The 15,945-nt window shown below is 43.8% G+C and overlaps 1 protein-coding gene across 1 annotated transcript in view; it reads right to left on the minus strand.

The window, feature by feature from the left end:
- Positions 1-15,692, minus strand: part of ktn1 (kinectin 1) — a 52,624-nt gene extending 36,932 nt beyond the window's left edge. Inside the window, 2 exon segments of the mRNA XM_061230598.1 lie at positions 12,809-12,880; positions 15,480-15,692. The gene's annotated coding sequence lies outside the window, so the exon portion shown is untranslated.
- Positions 15,693-15,945: the final 253 nt, after the last annotated feature.

Consider the following 15,945-nt stretch of genomic DNA (forward strand, 5'->3'; position numbering starts at 1 on the left):
CTCGTGGATTAGACCACAGCTAAACATTTCAAACCCAGACACTTTTCTGTTAATAATGAACCTGTCAATAAATATAGCAAAAATATCAGATCATGGAAAAGACTGAGTTAGAAGGAGTATACAGCCTAGCCCTACTTATCCAAACAGGATAAGGAGGGCATGGCTATACAAAGAACATGGATTCTGATGAAGTAAGACATCACGGGGTGGAAATTTGGATGAAAAGCTTAATCCCACTTTTCCCCTGAGGCAGGAAGACTGCACTTGTCCAATCAACCCGAGAGGTCAATTCCATGGAACGAGGAGGGGGAAGCCCTCCCTCGCCGAGGAGCTCCACGGAACTCCCAAGCAAAACCTCAGCGCTGGCAGTCAGGATTTCAACAGGGACCGCAGGGCTGGGCAGGGTACCCAGGCTGCAACGGATCCCCATCCACAAGTAGCCGGATCATAAAAGCTCCAATATTAACGTCGGTTTCAACGAGCGCCGACAAGGGCGGCTCTAACCTCCGTGTGCATTTCAACAACCTCCCGAGCCCAACCCGCCCCCCTGACCACATTAATCAATCCCAGACTCGTCCGACAGCACCCGCGGCTGCCAAGCCCGCTGTTGGGGCGAGGCCAAAACATGCCGGCTCCCGTTTCCCTGAGGGAAACGCAGGCAAAATCCTCCACGTCTCCAAGGGAACGAGCGCAAAGTGGGCAATTAAAAGAGAAGAACCGGTCTAAGCCCGTCCCTTCTTCTGGGCCGTTCCCCTTTCAGGTTAAAAAAATAAAAAAAACCACTCCATTTCAGATAAGTGCCAGTGCCATTCTTTTCGCCCCGCTCATTTATTAATGATACGCTATGATGCGTTAGGACGCAGTTTCTTAACCAGTCATACCTCGGGAAGTGGCAGTCTGTGAGAAAATAAAAGCCTTCGTGAATTGGTCACGGAAGACCGACTGAATTGATGCAGCCTGCACGAGCGTGGACATTTTCAGTAATAAAAGCAATTGAATTCCCACTCAATGTTTATGGGAAAAATCGAATGTACAGCAGAAATTAGAAGCTTTCGTTCAATTTCTTTTTTTACGGCATGAATAAAGGTGCTAGTTTAGGCTGTCAGAGAGTGAAATTAAAAAGCTTATTCACAGACTGCTGTAAATGAGTGCGTTTGTCATCACGTCTATGGTAAAACCTGCCTCTTTCATGCGGTTTTGAAAGTTAATCGGGGCTCTAAAGTGCTCCCATTTTATAAGCATTCATGTGTGCCAACAGGAAAATTAACATTCATGCACTCCTAATGTACTCTTTAGAAAACTATTTCTGAAACAATAGTTTGTTCACCAGTGGTTCAAGGAGTGCGCCTGCAGGTCCATTGTGACAGAAACTGCTCTGTGCTTTCCTACCAACCATAAACGCATTTTCAATTCAGCATGTTTCCCACAGGCAGCTGACTCAGCCGATATACATGTCAGTCAAAATAGGGGTGGAATACAGGAGGTACTATTCACAAGGAGCTTCACACACAAGATCAAGACATACAAAACATTCTTGGCAATCAAAAAATGCAATGTTCTTGGAAAATACAATGGTGGCCTGGGGATACTAATATAAAATAAGTGCTTTTTCCACCTAGTTCTTTATTCAATCCGTGGGTCAACATGCTTCAACAGTCAGGAAGCTGAACACAAAACTCAGGCATTGCAGGGGTTGGGACACAGCTGTCCTGTTACTGTATCAATAGTTTCATTTCACAACAATACAACAAGTGTCACAGGCTACCCGGGTCACTGATACGTTTGTGGTTCCTTCCACTGGTGGTCTCCTCTCGCACCAGTAAAAACGCACCCAGCAGGCTATGGACGAGCGCGCCGGGGGAGCGCACGAGCTTCAGCGGCAGGGCTTCTGGTGCGAGACGCAGCCGGGAGCGAAGAGCCACAACAGAAGATATAAAAAAATGGAAAGAGAAAAAGAAAATGACAGTTGCACTGGCCACTGTGAGCCATTGTGCGTCAATTCCCACATAGCTGAGTCATTCTTTCACTTCCACAAAGTGAAATCTCATTGAGATGTTAATGTTAGCAACTGGCTGACACATTGGTAACCCATCGTTTCCACTTGTGGCTATACGTGTATATCTATAGGCTATATACATTTGGCTTTGTCTATTTTTGAGAAAGGATAGGATATTTACTTAGCAATGTTTAGTAACAACACACCAATGCCAGGGGCTATTCAATGTTTATTTTTCCTCATGAAAACTAAGTAGGAGGATCCATTGGGACAGTGCAGGGAGGTGCATTATACCAATCAAGACACTAAAAGGCTCAATTGCCCATCTGTCAAGTCCCTAGTAATCTGCTTTATGTTCATGGGGCCCAAAAGAGAATGCTGCAGTAAGCCTCCTGAACCCAAGTGCTCTGTTGGGGTTGCTTTTACTCAGACTGTTAAAAAACATATGGACATAAAACATAAAACAAGTGACCGTGACTTCATCCAATGACTTTCCATGGACTTGTGAAAAGTGTTTTGAAACCACATAAGTCCCGGTGTTGTACAAATTGGAGTCAGAGACTGTGTAGTAGGGAAAAGGGGGTATCCTTTTATGGTCAAGAAGTCCAGGCTGGGTCCATATCATCCACTAAGCATGTGAGATAGTGCTGCAAACGGTCTCTGGTACATCCCCAAAACATAAAATTATTTTGTCCAAATGTCACAATTAAACAAATCGGCACATGGGGATTTAGGAGAAAAAACGCCTATTGAGACAACATGTTCATGCGGGAAAAAATGATTGACTTTTCACATTTCACCATATTGGTACCACTGATTTACATTGAAACTGAAATGCCTAGACTGGATCCAACCGCACTGACCTTAGCGCGCAACGTCATTCAACAAGACCAGGAAGTGAGCATCAACAACAAAGCCCGCTTTTGGCCACTTAATCTTACTGGATTCTCCCACCTCCTCCCCATGGGTCACAGCACAGCAGTGTGAATGCCCTGTACCCGGTTACCTACTGCACTACAGCCAGAGCCAGGAAACCCATCCAATTGCTTTAAGCCGCCTGAAAGGGCCTAGCACACCATGTTCCTGACACTGGCATGTTAAATTATGCAATGCTACACGGCCTCGGCTGTTCCCGTCTCTGCTAGGTGTAGCCCAAGGAAAACTTTTTTTGAAAAGTGGGGGGGGGGGAGAAAAAGAAAAGAACAGTACACAGAACAGGTTATTAACCTGTTCTTACGAATGCTACCGTTTAGGTGTGGGGCCCCAGTCAGCAGCTGGGTATACAGTCTGGAGCCGGCTGGCGTGTTTGCAATCACAGCCCCGCCCAAGGGGGGCCGGGTCCGAGGCAGAGGGTGGGTTGGGACGTCTGAAACCGACGGAACCGCGGACACGCCAGGACAACTGCACCCCTCTCCCCTGGCCCCCTCCCACCCTCTCTGTGCTTCAGCGCTTTGATCCAATTACACTATCTGCTGAACACAGTAATCTGGGCTTGCCAACTGCCCTGCAGCTAAATACCTTCCATTCCTCCGCCGCGTTCAGGACGCCATGCTTCGGACTGCCCGGCTGCAGGGGCCAGGGGGGCAGTGTCTGCATTCGGGGGGGGGGGGGGGGGGGGGTTAGACGTCCCCCCCGAACAGTCTGTGGGGAGTGGCTGCAGGTCACAGTCATTAAATACAGGGGGCAAAAGTTCCCGACAGTACAACAAACTCCACCTCCAGGCGTCGGAGCCAAAAGCGTGACTCCCTGGGTTAACCTCCAGCATTCACGGAAGGGGCTTTCCCTCCATTATCAGGCAGCCTTTACCTACCCCCACCATCAGATACGCTCTCAATTAGCAGGGCGCTATGTGCTAGCCTCTGGAAGAGCCGGCTCCATGCAGGAATAACATGCAGAGGCACCTCACCGCACACTCACAGGGTGACATTCTACACTAAATGCAGGGGGGGCTTTGCTTGGGGGCAAAAATACTTGCTGTAAATGTCAGCAGGCACCCGAGCTGAGATTTTGCACTGGGCTGCAGGGAGTCAAAAATAGAGCCAGTGTCCGGGGGGACCCGACAGCACAAAGGCTCCTCTTGCAAAAGCGCCAGTTAATTCTCCGCCGGCTTCGCTCGCTGACGTCTCTCGCGGTCGCGATACCGTCAGGTATAATTAACGATCGGGCGGGGCAGATGTTCACCGCACTTCCGGTACATTCCGGGCCTTCGGGTTCAGAGTGTGTGCTCCAGACACAGCGCTGGCTCTGCAGGGTGGCGCTTACAGAGGCGTTGGTGTTAAGGGCGGGAGCGGTGCCGTTTGGAGCAGGGGTCCCGGGAGCACTCCCTCTCAGCCAGGGATGGTGGGGGGTCTAACCCTATGGATCCCCCCGTACTCACATAGGGTCCATCTCAGGCGACTGGGATAAAACCGATCACTCCCATCATGCATTTGAGAATAGTCTTCCGCTGCAATACCTCCCAACATGGCCCGAAGTCCCACTTCATCTAGTCTCATCACATCACAGTTCTAACAAAGAAAATATTTATTTTAACATAACATGTCATGTCTTGTTACTAGTTTTGTGACCAGAACCAGATTGTCCCTTAGACCAGAGGTCACCAACCCTGGTCCAGGAGAGCTACTGGGTCTGCTGGTTTTTGTTTTCACCTTAAAATCAGCACCCTGTTGAGACCCAGGTAACCAGGTGAGGCGAGTTAGCTGTGTAATCGGCCTGTAGCGTAATGGTTAAGGTAAAGGACTTGGTGGTTCTAATCCCTGTGTAGCCACAATAAGATCCGCACAGCCGTTGGGCCCTTGAGCAAGGCCCTTAACCCTGCATTGCCTCCTGCTTAGTCTAATCAACTGTATGTCGCTCTGGATAAGAGCGTCTGCCAAATGCCAATAATGTAATGTAATGTAATCATCTGCTCTAATTGATTAATGAAGTGCAGAGTCACAGCAAAAACCAGCAGACCCAGTAGCTCTCCAGGACCAGGGTTGGTGACCTCTGCCTTAGACTATAGAAAAGTTAAATGAAATAACATGTAAACAATGCATGCATTACAGTATTTTTAGTTCTAGTGGGCTCCAAAATTATTGGCACCTTTAATAAAAGAAAAAAGGCTGCATGGATAACTATCTATATTTTATGTTCAAACATATGGGAAAAATATATTATTTTATTTCAATACATTTACTCTCATGTTCCAATGTTTTTTTTGGTTAGTAATCTAATTTATCTAAAAACCACAGGTGCCAAAACTATTGGCATCCCAAAAACGACTGTAAATAAAATCAAACAAAGAGAAATTGGCAATAAAATGTTACTTTAATTTAGTCCGTCTCAGTCTAAAGTAACTATATTGTCTCACTTCCCATTTCACTAGAGTATAAAAATTGAGGTAACAGGCATACAAACTCCCTTTGTCAACCAACAGCACCTGGCAAGTTTGCAACCATTCTGTATGTGTTACGCCTTTTTACTATTGTCCTTACACTGCTGTGTGGGTTAAACATACCACTCAGCAGTGTAAGGACAATAGTAAAAAGGCGTAACACATACAGAATGGTTGCAAACTTGCCAGGTGCTAGTGCATATTATCCCCACGGACTGTAAGGAAGATGGTGAGGAAGGCCTTAAATAACCCAAGAATCGCAGTTTAATTGCAGAAATTAGTTGTTTCTTGGGGGCATCAAGTCTAAAAATATACATAAAATGGCACCTCCATACCAGCAACCACTTTGGAAGGGTGGCACGAAGACAGCCCTGACTGAGCACAAAACCAAGCATTGAGTTTGCCAAACCTCATTGGAATCATGACTGGAAGACAGATGAGACGTTGGATATTTTGGCGATGCATACAAGAATTGCAGCGGGTCATTGACGTTTTGGAGATTTTTGCTGCCACTGGTCCAATGGCACTATTGAAGATCAATGGCACAATGAATTGAACAAAGTCCCAGGAAATCTTGGCCAACAATTGGGGCAATAATTGTGGAACCTATTTTCTGGGGAAATATATATTTCTTTAAGACTTTGGTTCGTTCAGCTTTATGTATGTAAAGCTTATATCAATAACTGTTTACAGCACTTTTTCTGCATATTTAACAAGGGTGCAAATAATTCTGGAGCCTACTTTAAGTACTTTCAGCTAATTACAGGGCATTACATAACATTAAATCAGACATAATCTGACCTGCACACAGCCCATGCACTTCCAAGCACATTCAAACACCTAACCAACGTACAGTGCATCAACCGGTACATTCTTCAACTTGCAATACATTCCTAGCATGCACTCCTGTATGTGCATTACTACCAGAATGAAGATGTGTGACAATGAGTCATAATAAAATCGCTGTCACTATTGTTATATTTCGGCATGCATTAAAAGTTCACATCCCTCACTATTCCTTATCGTGATTTTCACTCATCTTGAAAGAACAGTGTAAGAGGGAATAGCTACCAGCGTAGAGCACAGCAAAATACTCTCAAACACAGTGAGCAAATTACTCCCACTCAGCATCCGGAAATCTTTTCTTGAGATCGACCACAGCAAAGCAACATAGTTTGTTTACTCCAACAGACAACACCTCTGCAGTAAAATCACATTCCGAGATACAATTACAAAGCAGACACCTCTTCGCTTTTTTATTTATTCACTTTTAATTCCACGTTTTTTGAAAGTCCTACAGTTGCACTGCATTTCAAATACCAAGTGACATGGATTAGCTTGATATAATGTTCCAACAGTTCCAAGCTCAAAACAAATGAGCAAGTAATATAGTGATACGAGTAACAGGTGCAACAACGAAAGTGCAAGGTGCTTTCACTGCATGGTCACACACAGCTTCACTCAACAAATGGTCTACTTGTTCATAAACACCTACTTTTTGAACTACTACTGAAAAAGAGCTTTATGTAATCACTGCAGTTCATATGGGATATATTAGTATAGCGTTCTCATTGTTGTCATAGTGTAGCTAAGTGGAAAAGGTACCCACCCCTATTTTGAGGTTTTATTGATTTTTATCGGATGCTTGCAGAAGCACTCGTGAATTCTTTACATTTACATTAATACCTGGGGGAAACCATGACGACTTTGCTCAATGTTTTTTTTCTACGGGGGAATGAATGATGCATGTTTGAAACATGGTGTAACAGCAGGCAGGTTTGGAGAGCAAACGTCACTTCAGTGTGGGTTCTTTTAGTTGATTTCCAGCACCTTGCATGATGCAGTGTGTACAGAGTCCATATTAAAAAGAACAGTGCATCCAGCTACTCCCAACTTTTTTTGGTGCTAAAGACAGCCAGTTCAAGTTCAAGATTGTAGAGAATTGAGAATTCTGTGCTAATAACAGGAACCGAGAGATGCAAATTACTCTTGGCTAACCAACATCAGTATGCGCATCATTTCCTTAAGACATGCCATTCCGAGGCATGTCTACAAATAGCTGAAGGTGCAATGATATGCAAAAGAAATAATACATTTCCCATGTATCGAAACTTGGGAAATAGTGTGGTTAGGCCAAACAAGTGTGGTTAGGCCAAACAATTAAAGCAGACATGCATCGGATCAGAATCACCTTTGGCAATGCAGAACACAGCAGACACTCCCAACTGTAAAAAATATTGAATGCCTAAATGAATGAGTGGATGGTATCCAATTTCTAAACACAATGTGGAAATGGTTTCACTTTTCTTGTTTGACAAATGGCCTTCGAATCCCTCATATGGCCAACACGTTGGTTGGAGTTTTACAGTCCTGATAAAGTACTGTTCACTTCACCAGTAAAAAAAAAAGAGAGCATTGTGTACACTACGACATCCTTACACAGATGCAAATAAGGTGTATAGTAAACAGTTTCAGGGAGGTGGCTGCAGGAGGGTGTGGGTCTGTTCTGAAAGAACGACTGAGGGGTAAAATAAGCTACCAGACAAAGCGCTCTTGGGCCACATTTACATACAAACGCATTTGCAACAGCTTTGGCAGAGGCACCATCAAAACCCTCCACAAAAATGGACCAAAAAGAGAAGAAAAAATAAAAATGGGAACGCAGATGACTCTTCTCAAAGAACTTCAGAGATCTCTTCCCACCTGCAATATTGCTCAAGGCAACCAGTTAAGAGACCAGTACCAGTTTTCCACAGGCGGATACCATTTACTGAGCCGATGCAGACTGGTTACATCTGAGGGATTTTTGGTATGCTGCATGTTTAAACGTGGGTGGTTGCTGCACATTTATAGTGTCTTAGGGGGGAAAGTCAGGCTCTCTCCCTCTCCACAACTCCACATTCAACACGTAGGCTTAAACAAGCCGATGACATCACCATCCGCGATAGCATCGTCAAGGATACAAAAGAACAAAAATCAATACCTGCCGCCTTGCCTACGGCACAGGCTTTCTGAAAGTGAGACGTGTGGAGGAGATGGTACAGCCCGATGAAAGAGAAGCTGGAGACAGGGTCGGTCCCTGGACGAGCACAGAGAGGAGAAAGCAGTGGGAGGGGGTGAAGATCTGGAGCTTGAGGCCTGCCTCCTGTCCAATAAAAGAGCATATCCAGGAAATATCTACCGCTCCACTCCACGCCCTCCGCCCCACACCGTGTCCTCGCTGGACAAGATACTTATATACGTAACCTGCAAGCTCCAAAGAGTCCTGTTTGGTATGTTTTTCTCACGCCAAATTATTTTAAGAGCACAATAAAATAGGGTCATGCAGCATTGTGATTTTGTGCGATTGCGATTGACATTGAATATAATATATTTATGGAAAATATCAAAAATCATTTAACATATAATATTTTGTGATTAGATTGTATGCATACTGGAATTACAAGACTACATGATTCCGTAAAAATGAACTATTTTACAATCAAGTTCCTCATGGGCACCAACAAAACCTAGATTATATTAGTTTGGGACTGGGACTGAAACTGTAATGCTATCATTATTCATTTATTTGAAGGATTGTTGTGAAACGATACGCTTTCATGCTTTCAATTTATCAAAATATGAAACATTTTGGACCTTACAATGAAGCCTGATACAAAAACCATTTTAGCTCGGTTTTACTGCTTCCAATGCCCCTCAGAAAAACATTAACTTAGTTTCCATTTTGTGGGGCCATCATTTGTCCATACATACCAAAATATTTACTGAATATTGGCATGTTTACAGCCTTGTAGAGCAGCAACAGTGAGTTGTAGTCTACAGTAGTTCATACCAGGCTTAACGCTGACATAGTATTCATTTGCTTTGGATAATTTAAGATGGATGCATGTCATGGTTGACGTTTAGCATGATGTATACAACTACTAAGCAAAAACCTGACATTACTGGTAAGAGTTAGATTGGCATACATTTAGAAATCTAAAGGGAACATATGGGTCTTACCAATAATGCCATTGTGGCATGTAATTTATCCCCAGATATGATGGCTGTTTGGACCTGCTTAGTCTCAATAGATCACAAGATGGATGGAAATATCTAATTACAGGACCCGTTGGCCAAGGTTCAACAAGTAGAATGTTGAGGACTTGCCAGAATTCTGGAGCCAATCTGAGACACAAAAAGCATTCAGAGAACCAATGATGAGTCATCTGTAGGAGGGAGAAGCATAAAGAATGATCAACACTCAGCAGCCTTACTTAGTAGTTTGGCACTCAAGTGTTGGCTTCAGAGAATTTGGTGCAAGATTCCTTTGTCTAACATTATAGCCTCTCATTTTTGTTCAAATAAAGCCTTGCTAGCAAGTAGCTAAATTACTAAATGTGAGTATCTGCCTTGCTGCGGCCTAATGTTCTAGAGCATTCTTTTATAGCAGGAGTAGGAGGATCTGTATGGAAAGCGTGGGCAAAAGAAACGGTCCCTCCAGAATGATATGAGCAAAATTTTTATTTAACCTGCTTGGTACCTCTTGACATAGTCTGGATATTGATTGTCCCGTCTGACACTGCAATGTTCTTTAATAAAACCGTTCTGATGAAGTACATCTACCGTTGGATCCAACAACCAAGCCAACTAGTCATAAAGCAGAGGCCATCTGCACCAAGCTGGCCAATGCAGTTTATAGTCTGAGAGGATATGGAAGTTACTTTGCGTCAGAACTCTGAAATTCTGTCGCACCATCTAACCCATTCAACTCACCTGAAAACTGACTACACGTTAATCGCAATTGGTCCCTCAATGAAACAACCAATTCCACTTATGAATTCCACTAGCATTTATAGAAACAAACAGGAAATTACAACTTATTACAGGCTACAAAACCTGACCACCCAAAATACAAGGCCAGAATGACGACAACATAAACATTGTGGTGAAAGTAAAGTCTATTGATTGTTGTCCCTTTTTATTCTTTGCATGCTTAGTCAACAGAAAGACCTGGCTAACTAAACAATCACAGGCCTACACTGTATATTTTCACTATTTCAGAGGTTGACACCCCATGCAAACCTATGAGCAAAAGGTAGACGTTCCAATTCAACACTTTTACAACTATACAAAGTAGCTCGTTTTAGACACTCCTTGGTACGGTATGAAGGCTTTTCCTTATAATGGGACAACTGTCACAAGTCAACTTTCATTTTCAATTGAAAAAAAAGACTTTAATATTAAAAAGTAATTATCCTTTTGTACAGCCACACAGCATTGTGCTTAGTCATCATTCCATCACGTAAGTGTGTGAAACGCCCTATAAATAGCTGGTTTGCTCGTGTTTAGTAAAACAAGACTGTCCAAGTGTGGCACGCACTCTTGTGTTTGCAGTAAGAGGCCATGGCCTGCTCTGAACGACTGCCATAGACTTTCGTACTCAGCAATAGATTTGGCCGGCTTTATATCCATGTCCCGATCTGCAAGCCAGCACCAGTGCACCAGCATTACACCCCCTCTCTCAGCAATGTAGTATAGGCAAAATTCAGCAAAAGATGCTTCCAAATTCAAATGTCTTCATTTATGAACTTAAAGAGAAGCTGAATTCTTCAACACCGTACAAAAACATTTTCAACCAATTAGCTTGAATTATTGTACAGTTAGGTTATACAATGTTTTGGTACAGAGTGACAGGCTGTCAAGTGTATATTTTGAAACCCGAATTTAAGGACTATAAACACCCTCTGCCTGTGAGTCAATATGTGAGTCTTTTTCAATGATAGGAAGGGATTTACAATGGTCTTGTAACAATGTTTTAAGACAAAAAGATTATCTATTTTACCGTTAAAGTATATACTCCATAAAATCTATAAAAATGTATTACTTGTATATTTCACACCAAAGCTTTTTTTCCCAATCCATTTCCTGGAAAATGATTTGAATTTACCTTTTACATCATCGTGTACTAGCGGGTGTGTATGTCGATCAAACTGGCAATTTCATGTCCCCCATCCAATCAATATCCTTTCATGCAGCTGAACACATCTTCCATCATCAGACAAATCAACTCCCCGCCCTTCAAAAACTCTCCCCGAAGGACCTGTTTCACTCGCTTATATATCATATCACGGAAGGTAATGCTGCCCTGACTTCCTTTTCAGCTTGTCTTTAATGGCAGAAGCCTCAGAAGTCGATTGCCTACAACAAGCTACAGTAAGTTGTGAATCATTGACCCTCTCAATGACAGAATCATTGAGAGAGAGAGAGAGAGAGAGAGAGAGAGAGAGAGAGAGAGAGAGACAGAGAGACAGAGAGACAGAGAGAGAGAGAGACAGAGAGACAGAGAGACTGGGTCTCACTACCTAACAGTATTTTCCTCTTAAATGTCTTATCTTTCAATGAGCTGTGGAGTTTTGTTTGTTTAATAGGCTGAATCAGATACATCAGTTTCATTGCTGAACAATCCCTTTGGAACAGTAGTACAAAGAAACCTCCTGCCTCTCCTATTTTAATTAAGAAAAGAGCAATTCCACTAATTCCACTTCACACATACAATTAACACAAAATGTCAAATATGCATTACCTACTATTCGGTTTATTTGTGGAACACGAGAGGCGTTAGAATCTATCACTTTTAGAAAGCATGCGGATGGATCATCAGTAGCTAACTAGAGTTGCATTTGACAGAAGCAAAATGAATTTCGTTTTCATTAACCTAGATTGGTCAACTCAATGGAGAATTAATTTCTCTTTTGTGGCGGAGACCTGGGGGATGTGAATGAGCAGGGATGTAAGGGGTAGTAACAGTAGCAGCTTGGAAGTGTGTTTGGCTTTGGCGTGCCAAAAAGAGGGAGTCAAAGTCCAACGCTGTTTGGAAAGGTGTTGGCAGAAGGCATGCTGCAGTTCCAGGGTGCGTACACTCCAGTGAGCAGGAACGGAAACTCTGTACATTAGCCCCAGTGAAGTGTACAGCAGGCTGTGTTCTCCACCACTGTGTCTGCAATACTCCTGCACAGGCTGCTGCTGAATCACATCTCCACACCATTTCCATACAAAAGGAGTTAAAGTAAGGGCTCATAAGAATCCATCTATTATGTCCCTACCTGTTCAAGGTAAGGAAGTAGATAGCTTACTACAGTATGGGCACTTCAATATCCCATCATGCAACACGCCTATTCTGAATAAGACACGTATGCAGCAGAGCCCTTTAGCACAATTACGTAGTCGCTTAAGCTCTGCCGCAGACAAACCTGAAGCAGACAGGAATGTTTTTCTTATGCACGGCCATCTTCCTTCCTAGAATTTAAAGATGGACGGGGGTACTCTCAAGCCAAGTCTTAAAATGTAAGACCTTCTTCGAAATGCTTTAATGGCTGTTAAGAAAGGGCTGTGCTAGAGGGCAGTTCCTGGTGACACAATAAGCAGTGCATTTTTCCCCCCCGCTGCTGGCTTACGTAAGGCAGTGTCTTGTTCCTCTTCTGCAAAATAAACGACACAGACGACCACTTGTGCAAGGCTCTTATTTCCTGTACGACAGGGAGACATGAGGGAAAAGCACTTCAGCGGGACGTCAAAGTGGCACGATGCCAGCCCTTTGCTCCAGTCGTGGGCACATGCTGCCTGTACACACGTGCTCGCACACACACACACAGACACAACTGAGAACACTCTAAGAAATGCTCTAAAAGAACAGCAGGCTGAGGCATGTGGGAAAATGTGGAATCAGGAAACAAAAGAACACTCAGACACAACTGCGCACTTCCTGTACACTATGGCAACTCGGGAAATACTTCACCACAATAAAGACGAGGGACGTTTTGCCAACATAAGAGGAATCAGTTTTTGAAAAGGGGCGTGCAGTACAGCATACACTGACCTTCTCCACCAAGGTTACAAGATGACTAACTGCCTATGTGACCGGCACAATTCATTTAAGCCGCTATGAGAAAGAAACATAGTAAGACCACGTGCTGACCGTCCGCACTCGATGGGGACCAGCAAACCAAACATTTACTAATATTTCAGTCCAAGGGAATTAAAGGGGTTTACAACAGGTCGCACAAAATAAAGGACAAGCAAAGTTATCAAACTTCCATAGAGCAGCTTTGTTTTACATGTCAACACCATTTTTCACAATGCGTGTCACTGGAGGTATTGATTTAGCAAAGAGGATGATTAACACCTAACCTAAGATAGAAGTAACTGTCATTAATTCTATTCTTTGTTCCAAAATTAAGAAAACAAATATCTGAGATAATAAAGAATATGTACAGAACAAGCATATTGGTCACAGGGGGTATCAAGCACTAGAGATAAGTTGTTGCATGCTCTCTGGGCCCAGACTGCAGTCCTGACAACAACCCAGACCCCTTTACAATTCCATGTACATGCATACAAGTCGCATGAAATGGAACGACAAAAACTTTATTAACAGCATACTAATCACTCACAGTACCACAACCGTACTCTGATTAAAGGGCATTGCTATGGCCATGTAGTTGCTGATGTGTAAGGGTTGGGGGAGGGGGCACCAGCCATGTGGGATATATATAACGCAATGGGGCATTCTGCCTTTCAGACATAGTAGATTTCCCTCTGTTACACTGCTGTACAAAAACCAGAGTCGTTCACGAAACGACAGCTGCCACCTCTCAAATTCGGGTTAATGTCCAGGAAGGCTGTGAATGTGAAACAGGTCAGCTAATTATTAAGGGCGCAAGCGCCGAAGACACAGCAAAGGAAGGGACCTTGGCAAGCGCAATCGTTCCCCGAGCCATGTGAATCTCCTTCAAATTCTTGCAGTCGAATGGGAAAAACTGAAAGGACGCCTGGAGTCCGACGCTTTTTGTTCAAACACATCCTGATGAATTATTAATTTATACAGAGATGGCGGTCTTGCATTAGCTAGCCATCTGGCTTTTAAATATAGTAAACGTAAAAGAATGCTCGTCATAGTTAACATTATAGGTTTGGTAACTAACGTTCGCTCCCGTATCTTCAATAACTATATAGATGCTACACTACTTTTGATTATGGAAAGGGTGAAAAGCAACTGCTCATCGCGAATGTATACTTGTGGGATCGTGGTTATTGTATCATTATCTAGCTAGCTTCATTCTTTCCTGCGCAAACTAGCCTTTAGCCCCAGCCATGACCTCCCTAGCTCGTGTAACGCAAAGTAGCTAGCATTAGCGAAACCCGATTAACCACGCGGACTGTAATAGCAGCGGCAATTTAGCTCGCAATTGTAGCATCAACGTATCATTTCAATGCATTTACTTTATCACCACTCAACCGACCGATCCTAAACTAGACATATCAACAAGATGCACAGCCTTCTATGTGCAGATATTTAGGTTAATTGCTAACGTTATAACCTAACTGCTTTACAGTGCGTATTATTTTAAGGTACCAGAACAAAGATAAACGTTACAACCAGGTTATGAAAAGTGACTAGCGAATCCACCGTGCACGTTTGAGAGTGGCTAGCATGCTAGCTAACTAGCTAATCAGCTAAGACACCACGCGAGGCATTCACTTCGGCCTCAGTATAGGCTACTTGACAAGAGAGCCACGGCTAGCTAGATTCTGTGGACCATTCCAGGGACCACAGCAGGGGTTGCTCCTCCCAAGAGAAGCTCACGCTGGGCCCAAGTAATCTGGGTCACTTTGTCTGACAAGTCCATCTGCATATTATATGAATTACCATTCTTTGGAACAACCCTGCATCTCCTTTAAACCAAATGCCAAGATAAACGGATACGATGTTCTGAAAATAAAATGCACGTCGCCTGTATGAACCGACCGGCGTTGTCATGATTTCGCTTCAGTAACTATGAAACAAATGGACGCAGCTCGAATACATTGCCGGATTAATGACACTTCACCCTAGTCATCCACCCAGCAGTGTCGAACACCCGAGACGAAAGCCCTGTGAATGTCAGGCCCTTCTTTAGACCGGCGAGCACCCGCCTCTCCTGAAATCTCAGACCCAGACTCCATTCCGGTTTTCAGCCACTGCCCACTGGACAGGCCCCGGGCTTCACTACGGTCTGATCGACACAAACCCAGTCTTGGCTACTACTGCCAGGAGGTAGCATATAAGACGGTCACAACTGCACGTACCTGGAAAGAGTCAGTGTTGCGGTTGGATCAAATGAAGCAGCGTTTCCCTGTTGTTTGATGTGGGGCTGTGTACCCAACAGCGGCTGCTGCCCGTTTCTGCAGCGGTCTGCTCGTGCTTGTTTCGGTTTCGCGGGGGCGGGTCGGCTCTATACAATGAGTGAGGGAGGTCAACGGAAGGGAGGAGGCTGCCGAGAGGGGTTGGGCTTCTTGCACTAGATGGAGTGGTTTCCAACCCGTACAACCGAACTGTTTAGCTAAACTGAAGAGAAATGAGCGACGGGATACGTGTCTTTTTCTTCCGTGAAATAACTTGGGTCCCAATTCAGTCAATCCGCAATGTTCTTCGTCCAGAATTAAGAATAATACTATCACACATAAGCTGTAGTACTAGGCTATTTAATATTGTTCAAATTCAGACATGATAGAAAGTTTGCTGAGGTCATCTGAATATCTCTCTGTATAAACA

This window comes from Conger conger, chromosome 1 (genome assembly GCF_963514075.1).
Source record: "Conger conger chromosome 1, fConCon1.1, whole genome shotgun sequence".
Classification (NCBI taxonomy): Eukaryota; Metazoa; Chordata; class Actinopteri; order Anguilliformes; family Congridae; genus Conger; species Conger conger.